Consider the following 17,912-nt stretch of genomic DNA (forward strand, 5'->3'; position numbering starts at 1 on the left):
GAACTGCGTGCGCCGCGGCGGAGAGCCCCCCCGGCGCGCGGGCGCACTATTACGCAGAAGTGTGTCTGTTGTGCCGTTACTACGTCTGAGCGTACAACTACGAGAACTATCGTGGAGGGGGAGGTTGGTTGGGGGCAACACAACCTTGTACGGAATTACACCGGGCTGAGAGGCGCGCTTGCGCGTGCCTGCCCCCATATACACACATCCCATCCCACATCCCGCACCGAACCCTACCCGTATGAGACCTATTTACGTAGTTATTTTTGCGAACGTAAAATAGGGTCTCATATCTCGGGCTAAGGTTGGTGGGGATAGTGGATGGGATGTGTGTATATGGGAGGACAAACGCGCAAGCGCGCCGTCTCAGCCGTAATTCACGACAGGTTTGTGCCACACCTCCGCCCTCACCCGATAGGTACAGTAGTTGTCGCTCAGACGAGTACGGAAACAGACCCACTTCTGTCGCGGTGCCTGCTGTGGCCCCGGCCCGTCCGGGGGGTGCTCTCGCCCTGCGCCCCGCTCCTGTTCCTGGTGACCGGTCTGCCTCTTTTCGCCTGGGCTGTAGAAAATCGGCCCTTTCTGGGTCACCCCCCCATGGGCCAATCTTCCTTTTATGGAAGGTTTGGCGGCGGAGTGGGCCACCAGAGAGTACTACAGCTTCTTAGCTGCGAGTCCACAGCTGCTTGCAGGTCCCCTAACACAGTTTTATGGGTAATGGAAGCTCAGCTGTGTACTGACAGAATGGACGGACAGGAAAACTGAGGTACTCACTCCAGTTTTGCAGCGTCCTCCATTCAGGGGTATAAGAGAGGCAAATCTATCATCCCAGGAGGAGATAGGTTTCCTTTCAACAGAGATTCAGGCCCTGTTGGAAAAACAGGCTGTTGTGGACTCTCAGGACAGAGAAAAGGGGCTTTACTCCAGGGGCGGATCTACCGGGGTGGCAACTGCCACCCTAAAAAATAGCCTTGCCACCCCAGCTGCCACCCCAGTTGGCGTCTTTGTTTTGAAAGAAAAGTTGTGGCTCATCGGACATTTATGAGAGAAAATCTCTAATGTCCGAGTGCAAGTGAATGCAGCACAAGACGCGAGCCTTGTAACCCTTGTATGTGTAACGTTGCTGCCTTCTTGGCCAGGTCAGCATTGTAAATGAGATTTTATCTCAATGCTTTTTATCTGGTTAAATTAAAATTAAAATTAAAAACCTCCCCCGGCGCAACCTTGGAAATTATGATTGGTTGCGAATTCATTTGAACGGCAAGGCGCAAAACGAGAAGCATTCAGACTCAAGTAGACGGAAGGAATTAGGTATTTGCGATCTACAATGACAGAGAACAGACTTTCAGTGTGGCTGTACTCAACATTGAATCAAATCGCACTAAAGCTGTTGATCTTAATAAGTTTGTGAAGCGTTTTGCTGAACAAGATGGTAATCGCCACATTCAGCTGTAACATGCCTGCTTGATGCTCTGCTCACGGAGGACTCGATAAGCATAGACAACTGTTAAAATGATGACCTTACGTATGTAAATAATTGTCTTTCTTTGTGGGGGTCTGCCCCCAAAGAACAGTTTTAAGTCCTGAGAAAGTCAAATAAGACGGTGTGTAAAACTACACTGCCCAGCCAAAAAAAAGTAACCACTTTGATTTGACTAGGCCAGTAGGTAAGGACTTTCCACTGGATAATAACTGCGGCGATGTGTATGTTTTAGCTGAATACACGTTTGTTAACCCTAACTGATGCAGTTAGTCACTTCTTTAATGTTTGTTCTTTCTGATGTAAAGTCAAGGTTGTAACTGTTAGCAGTAAAGTCGTGGGGCACTGAACTGTTCCTTTTAATCTTTTGAATTTTGATACATCATATAATTTTCATATAAGGAGGGTGAGCAAGCATCTTGAGGAACATTCATCATTAACTCCTCCAAAAAATATAGTTTATTCAATAATAAATGAATATGTGAATCATAACAGTGATTGACAGCTGATAGGAATGATATGATTGTTAATAGTATCATATTCATTCAGACACACATCGACGAGACAGTTAGTTAATGTACTTATTGAAGCAGTCTGCATAGATTTGGTACCCCTGCTGGTCTAAGAGTGAAACAAACTCATTCAGTTATTGTTCAGTTAAAATTAATTCAATGATGTCTGCCACCTTATATATTTATATGTAAGGCTTTACTGATGTGCCACAATAATGTCACCTAATGTTATTGAGTTAAACTATTAATATTTTGGCTTTCCAAGTTAACATTGATTGATATGACTGCGATTAAATCAGCATATACTTCTGCCAGGGGATGCCACCCCTCAACATCTCCTGCCACCCACTTGCCACCCCATGAATATTTGTCTAGATCCGCCCCTGCCCTCAGTGCTGTCTGACAGGCCAAGAAGGCATGGTGATGAGCAAATCTGCCAAAGTAGAAGTAGGAAAACTGTCGAGCACACAGTAGAAAAACAGCCGAGGCAGCTGATTGGCTCTTCTTTATTCTTCTCAGAGGAGCTTAGTAGAGCACAACCGTGTTTGCAAAGTACTCCTTGCTATATGGGATGTGTCAGGGCATTTATACTGTGAGACAGCTCTCTATTTTACTGGCACATTCAAACAGCTTTAAGATATTTACATCCACAGAGACCCTCCTGCCCCCAAGTGAACCACTATCTGATCATTCCACATGATCAGTATACTGTTTTACATGCAGGAACGTTTCCCCTAACATGCAAACTTCAGGCTTTGACCGTTTTGGCAGGAGATTAGACTCAAATGGAAAAAACCAAACGCAGGCTGAAAATGAAAGTGAGGTTTAAATCGACCCTATTAGGCTATGGGTTTTTTTCTTTTCCTGTAGTGTTTTGAATAGGTTTGGGTGCATGTAAATGGTCTGCAAAGGCTAAAATCCCTCAAGTGGGAGTTTCTTTGATTGGTTAGCAGGCTTGTGATTGGTCAACCGCTTAGAGATGTCCCTACCCTTAGCCTATCACGTACAATGTGTTAGAGCGCTAGTCGATGGAAGAGAAACTCCCTCTGGAGGGAACACAGGGATTTTAGCCTTTGCAGACCATTGACATACACACAAACATATAGAACACACTATAGGGAAGGGAGATCCACAAAAAGCAGAATAGGTCCGCTTTAAAGTACCGTATAAACAATTATAGTGTACACGTTTTTTTTCATGGCTTTTATTTATTTACACTTTACAAAACCCCAGCTAGTATTTGAGGGTCACAAAAGTACCTGATTATATTTCAGACTTCACTGCAACCATCATTATCATCATTTGTAGTTGTACAATTTCAGACTTGATCTGACATATTATTATAGCATAATTTTATCAGAACTTCGAATCGTATCGTACCATTTCAACAACAAACCTTGCTCGATTTCTTCTTGATATTTAACATTTTATTTTGACCTGACTTGACCACCTTGGGTGTGTTGCTGTTTCTTTTTTTCTGCACATGTTGTTTGCTGGTGAGATCTGAGAAACCCACTGATAATGTCTTTCTCTTATTTCCTATCTCCATGTCTATTTCTCTTCATCTGCCATTCCTTGAACCACACCTCAGTTCTCTCAGCTGCCCCTTCTCCCCCCTTTACTTGTGTCTCCATCACACCATTTTAGTGCTGCACCACTGGCCGTCACACTCAACTGCACTGCCTTTCCACCTGAACCCCAAGACCCCATCAGAGGGAACCAGCTTCCTATTTGAACTATGAACTTTAACCTCCATGAGTGTGGCTTGAAGGAGACAGAGTTGCCAGAATATCCCCAAGAACCTCCCAGTATTCCCCACAATCCTATCTTGTTCCACTAAAAATCAACCTCTGGACGTGAACTTTTTTTAAATAAAAAAAATAAAATGAAGTACAACATTCGTGGATTCTATCCTCTCCAATTTGTCTGGAGGAAAATTTGCAAGGGCATTTGGTCTTTTAATCTTGAGATTACTGGTACTTTATTTTTCTACAGCTTTTTTTACCATCAGAATTGGTTATCAATAACTTCGAGGTCAAGTGTTTTTTAACATAGTGTTCCCAACAGCATTGACAAAGGGATTGTGGGGGATTTTTCTCGGAATGTACTCGTTGGGACTCAAGGGTTCCTCGTAAATGTTGGCCTGAGTTTGGTGTCATTTCCTGTACAGTAAATATCTTATTTTCCCTCTCAATGTGAAAACCTATTTTTTCAATTTCTGTAAAAAAAAAAAAAAATGATTAATTTATCAAACCACGGGGGCAATTCCTCCTTTCACTTTATTTAAAGTTGATGATTTGTTGGGTGGTCTTTTCACGTTTTTATTGTTTTAGTTGTTCTTGTTGTGATCGTAGTGCTTGTGTCATTAGAGCGGGTCTATATCTAGACCCTCCAGAAAAACGCGGGCAAAAATCCTTGATTATGCGGGCTAAATTCCTTGATTATGCGATGAAACATGCGCGGTTTTTATGTGATTTTATGCGGTGAAATTGCGGGAAGTTGCGAAATATGCTTCCGCATATTTCGCAACTTCCCGCAATTTCACCGCATAAAATCACATAAAAACCGCGCATGTTTCATCGCATAATCAAGGAATTTAGCCCGCATAATCAAGGANGTGTATACAACTCAAAATGTCTCTTCGGGTCAATGCGACTGATTTCGATGGAGCAGGTCACATTTGGTATATTTTCTTTTCTCTCATGTAGCAGTTTAAAGTGTCTTCCATCAGATATTTGATGGTGTCAGTGTACTAGTGTTGCACAGTAAATGCAAGAACATTATGGCAATACCCTGCAGTTTTCAGGAGCTGCGTTGATGTGCAACAGCAAGATTTTCAGTTTGTACGAGTACAGGTAACAATAATGATTTGGAGGCTCTGTAGTCTGAACAAAGAAGGCACATACTAATTTCAGCTACACTATTTCCATTCCTACTATATCTTTCATAATGAAAGCCCAACCTGTAGGCTGCATCTCTGTTAACCAGTGGAAACTTACATTCATTCAGGTCATTATGGTCATAGTTCACTTGACAAAGCAGCTTACATTACTGCTCACACTTATCTCTGCGAACATTAAAGTTGTTAAAAACAGCAGTGTGACATGAAGGTGCGTGTGAAAGTGCTCATCTTGATTTTGAGTAATCTAAAATTAAATTGTATAAAATAACCATGGTACAATAATAGACTCATGTTGTGTAATGACAGATTTTCTCATCCTCCACTGCATTAACATTGTCTAAATGCGTTCAGTATTTTAATTAATGAAAAACATAAGGTCCTGTCATCTGTTATTTCATTACTTCTCCTGATGTTGTAGCTTTTTCCATGCATGGTATTGTTTCAGCATCTGTATCGAGAGACTTTGGGCAGGAATGTTATTGAAGTCATACATTTGGTATCATGACAACACTACCCTGTAAAAAATCAGGGCTTCAGATTTTGAGCAAAACTCTTGCATTTCCGATCATTTCTTGTGTAACATTTCATTTGTTTGCATTCATGCAAGTGCAGGATAAACCACTTTTATTGGTTCCCCCTGCCAGGATAGAGACATTAGCCTCGGTCTATTTCATCCATGGCTCCAAAGTCTCAAAAGTCAACTTGGCGAGCAAGGGAGTGTCGACAGTTGTGGACACACAAAAAGTTACGGGCGGAGCGTTAACCTTAACAATCCATTTATCTATTATTGTAAAACGAATCAGCTGTTTAAACTAGATTTTTTTTAAAAGCTGAATGAGCAGAGGGCAGGAGGCTGGCAGGGAGTGTGGAACAACAAGAAGTTCTGATTCAGATGCTGCTGATGATAAAAGTGCATGCAGGAGAGACCAGCTTAACCAGTGTGCAGCCAAATTACGTGCACCAGTGGGACAGTTAGTCTCGAGCCTTGCAAAGGCTGTGATGCTGTCCAGTTGTGTTTTAGATGTTTTGGTTGGTGTGTCTGTGTGTTTCTTTAGAGAGTTGAAAGGCCTTGCTTGTGTGGAAATGACCCTCTCTATATTTTTTGAATTGACAGGATACTCACTAGCTCTTCTCTCTTCTCCTACTGGGTAGATGAAGACCTTCATCTCTCTATTCATCTTTCTGTGCCGCCGCAGGAGTCTGTATTTTTTCAGTTTTGATCTTCATCCCCATCTGCCTTATTTTCCTCTTGTCTTCTATTGCCTTTATGCTGTACTCATTTTTCCCCCTGTAGCGGAAAATATCTAAATGTCACCCTCTACACTGAGGCATCCTAAGCTTGCACACCCACACAAACTGAATTGCCCCGATTTAAAAAATACAGAGGCCTGGAATATACAAAATGGTACACATTTTTGAGCCATAAAAAACGCCTGAGTGGAAATGGAAGCAATTTATTCCCTGGTACGCTCCCTGCCTCTTTCCAAAAGTGATGCTACCTCAGCTTGCTCAGGCAGAACCCAGTTAACACAGAGACGGAGTTGTAATTTCCCCAGATGCTCCACTATTTAACTTATCATGTAACTTTTGATTGACCAGAACTGGGTTTATATGTAACACCTTTTTAAGTGTTGTTATTTAAAATGGCAGACATACATCCCTACAATGAAGATGGAAAGTGCCAAGTTGTTGTTGTGACCAATAGTAAGAGGTGTGGATGGACAGATTAAGAGTGACACATGTCTTAAACACAGTTAATAGTCGGATGCTCGAGGTCACACATTCACCCATATGGCTCTAGCAGGAAACAGATCTTGTAGCTTTTCCTCCCTGTCCACTTTTTCTCTCATTATCAAATTACTCCAAAATGCTTAGCCTCAGACTGTAAGCCCTGAGTCACCAAATGGATGCTTGCTCCTTTGTCTCCTCTTTTTATCCTCTCCTTGTCAGCTGAATCCCTGCTTATTTTTACTTTTTAGCATTTTACAGTGGTAGGGACTAATATGAGCAGAGGCGTTAAGTAAGTGAGTCAGGGCGATACAGTCGTGGGATGAGGGGGAAGAAGTTGGCTCATTAAGGTCATAACTTTGCAGTCAGTTTTTGTTTTTTTAAATGCCCTTATCCCTTGTGCCACTTTTTGTTATGATCACCCTGCGTCCTCCACTTCTCATCTAAAAGCAAAAAGGCACTACATTTATCCTGCGCTCTCACAACAATTAAACAAGTCCCCAAACTCAGAATTCATAATTAAGCAAATCACTCGTCTGATTGAGTAATTAAAATGGGCTGTGTTGTTTCTATCCCCCAGAAGAGTCCAAAAAGCAGCTAATTAACTAGCTTTGGCCTACGTAACGTAATAAAATAAACATATTCACTGCATCAGACTATATCATTTATGTGTCATGCAATGCAATGGTTGAGCGCTGTTGAATCAACTCTGATGTTTGAGGTGTCAGTCTCGTTTCCATTACATTGTGCTTCCATTATGTTGAACAAAAAGACTGTCGCTTCAGTATTTTACTGAAAAGGAGTATACCAGGTATAACGTGAAAGGCAGTTGTTGCTTACTTTGGTCTAACCCACTTTGTGGCAAACAAGACACAACAACTTGGTTTGGGTCTTGATCAGTTGTAGCCTGAACTGTACATAGTGTACTGCTCTGTTCAGCCTATAAAGTTACTTCATTTTTATTATCACACACTCACAGCCTCTAAACTTGTGATACACTGACAGAGCCCTGACAGAAAAACATTATGCCATGCAGAACCTTGAACATTTCCAGAAGAATTACAGATAAACTTATGTGAATAAACATTTATAAAAGAGGGTAAACTTTTTGAATTATTTGAACATTAAGGCCTCCCTTTTTAAATGTGTGTGTAGGGCAACAATATCCCTGCATCATGTTCTGATTAACATTATTATCTAATCTTTGATAACGCTGTATCCAATAGTTTGAAAAGATATTCAGAACTGAGATAAGGCTGTCGGATCATGGAAAGGGGAAGATACTGTTTGAAAATAAGGATTTACAGAAATTCACTGTGCTGACTTAATGGGGCACAGTGGGCGGAAACATCTGTAAAACCTACTTGTTTCTACCTCAATCAATTAATTAGCAGCAGAGTGGCAGCATGTGCCCACAAACAAAACAAACATCATGCTGCTAATAACCTGACTTTGGACTCGGTTTACACAGCAGGCTCGGTAGGTCAATGATGGATTCATCCATTGTTGGCCTTCAGACCCACAGTAGCACTCTGCCACTCTTGTTGAGTTGAATGATCAGTCGTATCATGTGGACCACGGCCAAAGAAAATTCCTCAAAGTATCATATATATATGAGGGCCGGGACTCGATTAAAAAATTAATCTAATTAATTACAGCTTTTAATTAAATATCGCAAATTAAATCGCATTTTTAATCGCATATAATATTTGACCGAGAACAGTGAGAAGCAATTTTTTCACATGGAATTTTAGTATACCATTGAATAAAGACTGAATACATAAGCGCTTAAGCACAACATGTTTATTTTTTTCAAAGGATGTACTTAACCAAGACCACAGAAAGTGCGCAATTTGCCATAAAGGTGTAGCAATATCATATGTTTAGGAATATAGTACTTCAGGATTCAGTAGCCAGTAGGGTAGGTGAGACCTTCTGTAAAACTTATACACTTGTTTTTAAGTAAAACACAATACTTTCAAGTACATTCAGAACATGGAACCCTGACTATTAGAAAACATCTCTCTGTTGCTTCAGAGCCCATAACAGGACTTGTTGCATTTACCAACAGTGATTTAAAAAATCTAATACATTTTCAGTCCAACTCTCTCCCAATAACCCAAGCCAAAACAATAAACAGTTCATACATAAAGTGCCAGTTGCCACCGAACACCGTAATAAAATAGTTCACATAAAGTGTACCATTTAAAAGTAAAATAAAAAAAGTGCCAGTGATTGACCTCAATCCTTCCTATTCTTCCAATATCCTGTTATGAAAAATAAAATCTCTCTGTTGCATAGGCCACTGTTGTGGATCATAACGCGATGGGTGTGCGTCTTGTAGCTCCGGAGGGGGTCGCGCTAGACGTCCACGCTGCTCCACGCTAGGTACTATGTTTTGCATTGAGGGATTACTTGAGTACTGATGTGCTGCTGGTGATATGCGATCACTTTTGGCATAATTTGAAAACAACCGTGGCTCTTATTGGACGCTCCATACCGTCCGTTTTGTAAAACAAAATGTCCCATCCACGGGCCAACAAAGCGGTCTCATCAGCTTCTTACGTTACGTCTGACTATTGTCTCACTGTGGTTTGTTGTGTCTGAAAGTAGGATGAACGTCTAGTTTGGTGCCTCCAGTATAACTCGTGGTTACCCCGAAACTCATCCAGTGAGAAACGTTCCAGCGGTCGCAAAAATAAAGTGCGAGTTAAAATGCGTTAATTTTTAAGCGTAAATTTTGGGTGTATATTAATTAATCTTAATTAACGCGTTAAAGTCCCGCCCTAATGATTATATATATAGTCTCTTAAGTGTTGGCTTAAGGGTCATATGTGGGAAGGAAACAAAACAGATTACTTGTGTATTTTAAAAAAGCCTTACATTCGTATAAGACGAGGTTTTTAAGGATCAAAACCTCTTTCAAAAAATAGGACGAAAATAACCGGGGACCCCCTTGTATTAACAATCTAATTGTAGCAAGTTTCTTATCCTATGTGACAGAAAAAACAAGCTAAGATGTATTTATCTTGAAAGGACCTTAGGTACATGGTTTGTTAGGCATTAGAAAGTGAATCTATATAGACGCCTTTTTTGTATGTTTAAAAATAAAAATGCATTGGTAAACTATTGAGCTTTTGCTACAAGAAATGAAGTGTGATTGCTATATCATAAAAAACGTGATATGTGAGATTAACGAAACTTTCTTTGACCCCCGAAGGAGGTGTCACAGACGTACATTGAGAATCAAAAATGATAAAGGTATTTATTCACCTTCGTTTTGTAACGGGTGCGGTTTTTTTCTGGATATGTTATCTGGTTGCCAAATACTGTAAGGACTGCGACACTGCCTGGAGAGGGATGTGCCTGTCGGAGAAAAAAATCATGCTAAAGCATCCAGCTTGAAAAAGAGTAGAACCAACATAACATGATTACTCGCCAGTCTGATATATGTGTGTTAACTTACCCTTTTTGTACATCGATGTCTTTGCTAGCCTATTCACCTGACAACACGTCTTGCATGTCCTGGATATAGTGGATATATCTCGTGGGCAATATTCACCTGCTGTCGCACGGAGTCAGATTGACAAAGTTTGCTTTGATCGTGTGAAGTTTTCTGTGTTCTATCAGTCTTGTGATCGACGCTGCGCAAGGGCTGTGACTTGTAGCAGGCTGGCTCCTCCCACCAGGGGGAATGTGATGTGAAGCAGGAGGAAGTAACAGTGGACAAAACAGAGCAGTGTTGACCCTTGCCCAGATTGCCTTCACCACATGGAATCGAGTCCTCTGGGGTGGAGGAGGTCCCCTGCCCTCATGGCCTTACAGAATCCTGATCAGAAGACAAATATTTTAAAAAGCACACAATAACAGATTACTGTAGTTTCTACGGCAGTGTAAGAAAACGTTTTTAGAGAGTCCAGTGGACAAGTGAGTTTGAGCATTTACTGTCCGAATAAACGTTTTACTTGTTAGCTATACTGTGTACATGCTGCACCTATTNTCTCACACACAACCTGCCACTAACGTTAAACCCCTTTACTATTCAATTAAACACATTCAATGTTTATTTATTGTAAAAGCAATTGGGCTATTTTAATCTCACACACACACACACACACACACACTTCTCCGCCTCATTCTGTTTTCATTTACTCGTTCGTTATCTGGCCAGCTTCAATCTTGTAGGCTACTCACTTCGTTTCTTGTAGCCCTCGAAAGGGTTTTGGAGGTTGATGCCTCCGTGAACTTGAGTCGTTTGGCTTTCTTGTCCGCAGCAGCAGAAAGCATTTTCGAATGTTTGAATGAATCAAAGTGGGTCGTCACCGTCGATTTTCTCTAAGACGTATGCTCCAACACACAGTTGCACAATAGTTTCCCCCCACTTTTTGCCCGGTCTTTCGTAGAAATGTTCGTCGGTAAATGAGATGGATTAGATTTTTTCATTTTGGTGTTTTCTCTATCGTGTGAGCTCCACACGTTCACTCTATACAGTGTTGTTTACATTCTGTGATGCGCGAGCTGATGACGTCACGTCAAGACGAGTTAACTTTTTTTTCTTCTCAATTTTGTGTGGAAAAATGCGGGGATTATGCGGCCTTTTGAGAAATATGCGGCCTTTTAAAAATCTGCGCCATTTTGCTGATTATGCGGTAAATTCTGCGATCGCAGAATCGCGTTTTTCTGGAGGGTCTAAATATCAGGACTGAGGAGACAGAGTACTGAAATGACCTTTACTTTATTTATTCCCGCCTCTCTTCTCTTTTTGTGTTTATGTTTTGGATCTACTCAACGCAGTTGTATGTAACGTCATGGTTTTGTATTTATAGCATTTCAGTCACCACATTAATTATTAGTCATTTCTACTGAGCATGACATCAGCATATTTCTGCATATGTTTCACATTTCTACTTTTCTACCAAATGGGCAGTGTTTAGTCATCCAGAGAGGGAAGTAAAATGGATGCAAACATGGCAGAGGGTAATTACAGTTTACCGTCCGCTTGATTGGTTAAAAGCTGTTGAAAAGTGAAGAGACGAGCACTCTGGATGATATTTCCCTCATTGAAAATTTGATTTGATCGTCTCGCTCTTTCCAATCATCTCTTTAACGCCTATTATTTAATTAAAACCTCATTAAGGCAATACTCCAATTATTGCATCCATCACATCAATGCATTATGGAGGGTTGATGTGCTTAATTGCACTCATTAATTACACCAGTTACAGACAGCAAGTTTGAAAGGATAATTCCAGTCAAGTTGCAGCTTATTTAAATGATTTTTAGTTATGAAAACATTAGACTCATCTCCATATTTTAGGAGTTTGTGGAACCCGATCCTGGTCTGTGTTAGGAATGTTCAACAGCTTCAAATGATGACTAAAACATAATCTTCATCATCTTCAATAAGCCATGATATACATCAGCCACTATGGTTAGAGAGGGCTTTTTTATTTTGTTGCATATGTTGCTCTAAAAAATTTTGACCATAGTGGATTTTACTCACTCAAGTTAAATCTGCTGTCCACTAACTCACAGTGCTGTATGATATCAACGTACATTTAACTCAGGAAGTTCATACAGTCATCAGAATAGCCATTGAGGATAGTAAAAAAAGATTTTGGGGAAAATTGAAAATATTCAAGGTTAAAACTAGGTAACAAAATGTAAGTGTCAATGTAAACACATGTTGTGGTGCCAGTCAGATTTTCCAGTGAGAGAGGGTTTAGTCAGTCTTTTAGAGAGCCGCAAGATCTGTCTTTCAGCAGATACCTTTGTACATGAACAAAAAAGTTAAAATTCACACATATAACATACGTAATTGTCTTTCAATAGAGTCAGAGATATTCCGATAAGAGATAAGCATGTGAGATGTAAAATAATGTATCATCTGCATCCAAAAATCTATCTGGATGGCAGAGAGGATATTTTCTTTTCTTCCTGAGAAGTTGTTAAAAATCTTGAAACAGACTTTTCTTTTTAACCTTAAATATGTTGTTCTATTTGACTCACTATGAGAATAAGTGTCAAATGTTAAATAGAAATGTGAAGCTCAATGTTGGAAACATTGTAACAGGACTGTATATTTTTGTACAACCAATGTAGCCAATAACCCATCATAATCAAACTATTAATATTACCTTGTTAGTGTATATCTTGGCATATTGACTTATGGAAGCATGCTGTAACATAACTGTGTTTATATGAAAACAATTAATATAGTTCCCCTCCTTCTTACTACACACTGCCTATTCAGCTTGGACAAATATTTAATATGACACATGTATTTTATATTTTGTCAATTTTTAGACATGATGCCTTTTAAGAATTCTGTCCAGCTGACATGTTGTAGTTGTTTCACTGTGCTGTCCTATCGATCATGGCACTCCCTTTTTCTCTTTGGAAACAAACAAGCCAACATTTCTATGTTCTTTCTTAACTGTGATCCCTCACCCTCCCTTCACAGGAAGACGTAATAAAGAGCACTGTGCACAGAATAAACACAAAGTAGACATTGTATTTGAATCTCTGTTTGAGCCTTTGTTTCCAATCTTGATTATGATGTGATTGTTTATGTGTTGAATGTATGACAGAAATGTTGGTTATATTGATACGAAACATAAAGAAGATGATCATTTGCAAAAGTTGAAATACTTTAATTTACACTGACATTTCCAGAAATGTTATAATCACAAATCTTGCGTCAAAATTAGCGAAAGACAAAAATATCGTAATTTACCTGCTTCCCCTGCCTCCTGTCCTCCACTAGAGACAACATTTGAACTTACTTGACTCACTCACTTGAAAATGTACCAAGGAGCCTCAACAAACATCGACAACTTACATTCAGCGCCGAATTGCTTTGAAAACGTTTGAAACTTCAAGGATATCTGGCTTTGAATTAACGACATCCACAATACTAAGGGAAAGGAAAATCATGAGATTTTTTAAAGACCTTATTAATGGGACATGCAAGCCAAACAGGAGTTAGCATTTGGCTGCCATCTGGCGCTACTGCATTCTTTCACTGATAACGATGAAATGTTAGCTAGACATTTGGAGACATGCACTGTGTTTCTGGATTATCAAACAGAATACAGACAAATGAATTGAAGCAGTCTGTTAAGTATTTAGAAATGATATCATGGAGGAGATAAGTAGTAGACAAAACAACTGATGTCACAATAAAAGCCCAGGTCTCTGTTAATTTGCGTTGTGGTTAAAAAGAGGTGAGGGAGGAATCCTGATATTTTTCACTTGTGGACCATTGCGAAGGAGGAGGAGGCTCTGATCGAGGAACTACAGTATGTGCTGTCATATCAATCCTCAGAATGAAGTCATGTCAATTTAACGTTAGCTATCTATCTATCTATCAGAAAACACCATGGAGTACTTATTAGGGCCCGAGCACGATGTGCTAGGACCCAACGGCGTCCTAGCACGAAGTGCGAGGAAACCTATTGTTATTGGTGGAATTATTATTATTAGGGCCCGAGCACGATGTGCTAGGACCCAACGGCGTCCTAGCACGAAGTGCGAGGAAACCTATTGTTATTGGTGGAATTATTATTATTAGGGCCCGAGCACGGAGTGCTAGGACCCCAACGGTGTCCTAGCACGAAGTGCGAGGAACCTATTGTTATTGGTGGAATTCTTCTTCTTATTATATTGCTGGCGTTTCCTGTTTTTGAGGGCTTTAGAACGCTCACAAAGTTGTATAATTTTGCCCGGACGCCAGGACCCGTGAAAAATTCAACATTCTGGAGTCAATGGGTTCAAATTGTCCAAGGTGCTTGCTAGCGCCACCTATGAAAAACCCATTTCGGAATAAATTTACAAAGTCGCACCGTAACTCCGAATGACCTGAAATTTTGCACACATATCCGGGTGGACCTGTTCTACAAATAATCCTCTTGGACCCCTAAGCTCCGCCTCCTTTTATTTTTTTCTAATTAGCATAATGTTCAAAACAGTGAAATATTCACTTAAATTTCAATTTTCTATTTTTGAACACCAAACTTCGTATACAGCATCGGCGGAGGGTTATACACATTAACGTAGAAAAATATTGCCGCCATGAATCAAAACGTACTAGCAAAGGCTTAGAAATAAATGCTCATAACTCATCAACAATGTATCCATATATCATAGATTTTGGTGGATAGGTTCAGTCCGTCTTGGAGAATAGGCACACCAAAGCATTTTCATTTTGGACTATAGGGGGCGCCAAAAACACCACCAATTTATAAATTGGTGGTGTTTTTGGCGCCCCCTATAGTCCAAAATGAAAATGCTTTGGTGTGCCTATTCTCCAAGACGGACTGAACCTATCCACCAAAATCTATNTGTGTGTGTGTGAGAGAGATTAAAATAGCCCAATTGCTTTTACAATAAATAAACATTGAATGTGTTTAATTGAATAGTAAAGGGGTTTAACGTTAGTGGCAGGTTGTGTGTGAGAGAGAATAAATAAGATTTATTCTCTCTCACACACAACCTGCCACTAACGTTAAACCCCTTTACTATTCAATTAAACACATTCAATGTTTATTTATTGTAAAAGCAATTGGGNAGTGTTTTCTCCGGGAAACAAACACAATACACACAAACGCAAAAATATACACACACACACACACACACACACACACACACACACACACACACACACACACACACACACACACACACACACACACAACAGAGTGGTAGCTAGCTGCTTTTAATTGTTTTAATCTTATCTTTTTTATAATGTTAGTATATATGTGTATAATTAGTTTACCAGTTTATACAGACTTATTCTGTATAGGCCTATTTACACTATGAATTCCATAGTTATGATAATCTGTTTACATGCTGCTTTAACAAAAACAATTTCAAAAATTGGGATGAAAGACAAAAACTAATATAATATAATTTAACATTATATAATGTAATAAAATATAATATAATAAAATATGATATAATAAAACATAATACAAAATAAACTATAATTCAATATAAAATAATATAAATAAATGCAAAATACAATTTTATATTATATGATATAATTAGACCCTCCAGAAAAACGCGATTCTGCGATCGCAGAATTTACCGCATAATCAGCAAAATGGCGCAGAATTTTAAAAGGCCGCATATTTCTCAAAAGGCCGCATAATCCCCGCATTTTTCCACACAAAATTGAGAGAAAAAAAAGTTAACTCGTCTTGACGTGACGTCATCAGCTCGCGCATCACAGAATGTAAACAACACTGTATAGAGTGAACGTGTGGAGCTCACACGATAGAAAAAACACCAAAATGAAAAAATCTAATCCATCTCATTTACCGACGAACATTTCTACTAAAGACCGGGCAAAAAGTGGGGGGAAACTATTCTGCACCCCGTGCAACTGTGTTTTGGAGCATAAGAGAAAATCGACGGTGACGACCCACTTTGATTCATTCAAACATTCGAAAATGCTTTCTGCTGCTGCGGACAAGAAAGCCAAACGACTCACGCTCACCGAGGCATCAACCTCCAAAACCCTTTCGAGGGCTACAAGAAACGAAGTGAGTAGCCTACAAGATTGAAGCTGGTCAGATAACGAACGAGTAAATGAAAATAGAATGAGGCGGAGAAGTGTTTGTGTGTGTGTGTGTGTGTGAGGGGGGGGTGTGTGGTGTGTGTGTGTGTGTGTGTGTGTGTGTGTGTGTGTGTGTGTGTGTGTTTGTGTGTGTGTGTGTGTGTGTGTGTGTGTGTGTGTGTGTGTGTGTGTGTGTGTGTGTGTGTGTGTGTGTGTGTGTGTGTGTGTGTGTGTTTGTGTATGTGTGTTTGCGTACACCTTTTTATATGCATGGATGTGTTATTTAGGATGTTCCATGTAACTGGTGTTGTGGCAACAGTTAGCCAGTCCACAGCTCCTGGTGATCTTTGTACCACCAATAGGTCAAAGAAAATGAGTGTGTGTGTGTGTATGCAAGTGAGACAGAGGGAGGGCGGGTTTGTCGCGACTCAGCAAACATTCACTGCTGGTATTGGCAAAGCAAGCGGGAGCATGACGGATAGAGCGGCCCGGAGAACAGGCGGCCCCGGCTTCCTGACGGCCTTTATTGACATCCATGTCAAAACTAATATCGGTGAACTTATGAAAGGGCGCTCGCTTTGCAAAACATATTTGGCCTAGTTCTCACTGACTCATCTCGGATCAATATTACCGTACCATTTTTAACCATTTTGACATTTTTTATCTGCTTACAACAGCTATTCCAGAAGAATTTATCACAGATGCACTTTATTCTGCCTACTCTAGGATCTGTTTGTCAGGCTTACAGGAGTGGTGTAGTGATGATGTATTCGTGCAGGCAGACCCAGAAGATAGCATCACAAGGGCTCCCTCGACAAAAAGCCAATATAATCTTTCATTATATTTTGGATTACATGCAGAAAATAAGATCTGTGGCAAACATACATTTAAGATACTTACCGGTTTTGTTCAGCAGGATAATCTCCACATATTAATAACACTTTTCCTATTGTTGACGCGTTAATGCAATCTCGAAGAGTAAAAGACTAATGTTTGGCTATAAACAAACAACATGGTCACATGACCTTAAGACACCACTGCTAAGCTATAGGTGGCTAATGTTTGGCCTAATAACGTTTAGTAGTCTAATTTAGTCACTTCTTAGCCATTGTTATGACACATAAAAGCTTCAGACATTCACCAGTAGGGTATTAACTTTGTTTGAATCTCTTCAGCTTGTCTTAACAGAGACCTTATTTCAGGCATCTTACCAAAAACAATTACAAACAATTGTGTAATTGAAAGTGCTAAAATGCCAACTTATTCCCAGTTCTTAGGACTATAGAGTGCCACGGTGACGCGTCCTAAAACCCGGAAGTAAGTTAGCATTTTACCACTTCCGGTTCCTTCGACATAAAACCAATGCAATTTCTCCATAGGATTTTGGAAAATAGCTGGAAATAAGGTCTGAGGTTGAGACACATTGAAGAGACAGATCACGTTTTGTTCAGGGGTGACCCCACTGGTGATTTCTGAAGAGTTTATGTGTCTGAAAAACGATGGTTGTTACCAAGTGGCTGAATAGGACTACAGAAGTTGTCGAGGCCGTTGTACGTCATTACGCCGAACACGTAAAACACTCCCGCTAAGTTTGTTTTTTCCTCTATTCTGCTTGAAAGCAAGTACCTGCCTCCTGCAAACTGTTGAAACAAATGCTTCAACTTGTACCATTTAGAATCTGTAGTTTTGAATATGGATCTTAAGTTGGCGTGACGTTGAAGCAGCGACCCT

At 40.0% G+C, this 17,912-nt stretch overlaps 1 protein-coding gene across 1 annotated transcript in view; it reads left to right on the forward strand.

Moving 5' to 3' along the window:
* LOC104945481 (meiosis inhibitor protein 1) overlaps window positions 1-17,912 on the forward strand; it is a 32,322-nt gene that overhangs the window by 6,204 nt on the left and 8,206 nt on the right. The gene's annotated exons all lie outside the window — the stretch shown is intronic.

The sequence above is a fragment of the Notothenia coriiceps genome, unplaced genomic scaffold, assembly GCF_000735185.1.
Source record: "Notothenia coriiceps isolate Sejong01 unplaced genomic scaffold, NC01 NC01_scaffold00009658, whole genome shotgun sequence".
NCBI lineage: Eukaryota > Metazoa > Chordata > Actinopteri > Perciformes > Nototheniidae > Notothenia > Notothenia coriiceps.